This window comes from Penaeus monodon, chromosome 29 (assembly GCF_015228065.2).
Source record: "Penaeus monodon isolate SGIC_2016 chromosome 29, NSTDA_Pmon_1, whole genome shotgun sequence".
Taxonomy (NCBI): Eukaryota; Metazoa; Arthropoda; class Malacostraca; order Decapoda; family Penaeidae; genus Penaeus; species Penaeus monodon.
This window is the reverse complement of record NC_051414.1, coordinates 23,379,337-23,379,823: the sequence shown is the minus strand read 5'-3', so window position 1 is coordinate 23,379,823 and position 487 is coordinate 23,379,337.

Below are 487 nucleotides of genomic sequence, written 5' to 3'. Positions count from 1 at the left end.
TAACTGGACATCCCAAAACAATGTCTAATTGTTTAGACCTTGCCCAGAAAAGTATGACTGGGGTAAGAGCACCGAACATTTTTCCAGGGATTATGGATGTCGGCTGCAAGATTAGTTCACCTGCTAGCAATGATTCATGGGCACTGTTCGCAGCAGATAGAAGCAGCGATAAGTGAGAAAACAAGCTGAGGAAGTACGGCGTATTTGCTGAAAGCTGCCCCAGTTGATGTGATAGCCAGCCTGTGTAACGGCTGCTGCAGCAGTGCCTTGTTTCCCACACATTATTGCTGTATTAACCCATGGCAGTTATGCGCTATGGAATGCAAGCCTCTGACAGTGATATGCAGTGATGATATAGTGCAGTGCCCTGCGATGCCTTATGTTTGCCTAAGATTTGATGCAGTGTAGACGGCGTTGCACGTGTTCCACCTAGCCAATTATTATGATGCGTCCGTATGTGTCACAGCGAGATATCGAAAGCGTAGCA